Source organism: Echinops telfairi, unplaced genomic scaffold, assembly GCF_000313985.2.
Source record: "Echinops telfairi isolate 266 unplaced genomic scaffold, ASM31398v2 ScPeMD7_7462;HRSCAF=8500, whole genome shotgun sequence".
Classification (NCBI taxonomy): Eukaryota; Metazoa; Chordata; class Mammalia; order Afrosoricida; family Tenrecidae; genus Echinops; species Echinops telfairi.
In genome coordinates this window covers 1883214-1885021 of record NW_022111362.1, presented here as the reverse complement: position 1 = coordinate 1885021, position 1808 = coordinate 1883214, and positions in this window count along the sequence as shown.

Here is a 1808-nt window from a genome sequence, read left to right as displayed (position 1 = left end):
TTTACGGTAGTAAGATGATTTAGAAGTTTATTTGACTTGTCTTCCTTTTAAAACAGAGTAAAACCAAAATATAAATTGATGCAGGTATTGCACTCTCCTTTCCATCACATTTTGAGCAGATAAAAATTATTTCCGGCAATAACTGTCTGAAGTTAACAATTACACAGAAGCATTTATATTTTAGTGACAAAGCCCTCGGAAAATGCCCGAGAACATTCTGTTTCAAAAGGGAAATGCTTTTAACCTACTTTATGAAAGTGAACATATTCAAAACTTGTTATTCTGTAATATCTGTAGGCACAATTCTACATTAACTATTGAAATTCATTTCTCTTTTAGTAAAGTAGTTTATAAAAAGGCTAACTACACATCATTAAACAAGCTTTTTTCATATGATATTAAATTTAAGGAGCTTAAAAATATTTTGCTCAAATATCATACAATAGTTCAATCATATTAAGAAGAATTGTACAATCATCACCACAATAAATTTTAAAACATTTAAAAAAGGTTTTTGGTTGACAGTTTTTTTTCCCTTCAAGACTTTATGTCACTCTATTGTCTTCTTGCTTGCATGGTTTCTGCTGAAAAAATTCAGGTTTATTCTAATTGATGCCCCTTTGTGTGGGACCCTTCCTTTTTCTCTTACAGGCCTTAACACTTTTTTCTTGTCATTGATTAGTTTGACTACAGTATGTTGGGGAGTTTTACGTTTGGTGTCCCTCCTGATGGGGGTAATTTCTGCTTACTGGATAGCTGTTTATCCGTCTTTTATTCAGTAAGGAAATTTTTCTTTCAGGAGTTCTTGAACTATTCTCTCTGTGGACTTTTTTTCTTCCTCTTCTGGAGTCCCTATGAGTTGTAGGCTTTTTCTCTTGACTGTATTTCACATTGTTCTTGGGCATTCTGAGGTTTCCTTCACATTTTTTTGTTGCTTGTTTTTCTCTTAGATTGGAGTCTAAAGATTTTTCTTCAAGTTCACTAGTTGAGGTTTGCATCTCTTCAACTCTGCTTCTCTGTTCTTTTACACTGTTGTGTAATTCTGTCATCATATTTTTCTTCTGTGTGTCTGTTTGGAATTTTTCTTGTAAGGCTTGTAGTAAGGTTTCTAGCTTTTTCTGTTCTTTCCTTTTCTCCTTCAGACTCTTTCTTCATCAGTTGTGCAATCATCATTCTTCTATATGTTTTTTCTGTTATTTTCATACCCTATTAGATTTTAGCCATTTCTTTTTGGTCTTAGTGTTGTCCACTTATTTGTCCATTTCTCCTATTTTTGTTTGTGTGGACCAATATTTTCTGTTTTTTTTCCTTGACATCTTGGCATAGCTATTAGGGGTGGTGTGAGGTAGGGTTGCACCAGCATAGGTAGCTCTGTTTGGTAGTGTAGTGGAGGAATGGTGGATACGTCAGATCAATCATTGGGTGGGTTAGGAGAAAGCAGTAGAATAGGGCCAGGGAAGATGTCAGAGAATGAAAGGAAAAATTAGAGGAAGAAAGGAAAGTATTAGAGGAGGGGCAAAAAGGATCAGATAGTGCTAATTGGTGAATTATAAGCAAATAAAAAAATGAGAGGTAAAAGGTTTCCTTGTTTTACAAGGATGAAGATAGGTGATGATGGAATTACAACTGTAAGAGCAGTATGAGCTTTTGTTCTAACAAAGAAGAGAAGAGAAGGATTAAGAGAAAATAAAGATAACTAAAAAAATTTAAGTAGACATTAAAAAATAAAATTAAAAGAAAAAATGTAAATTAACTCAAGGAAAGCAATAGTTGTTAGTGTTTGTTTTTTTGAGCTATATGCTTTACCC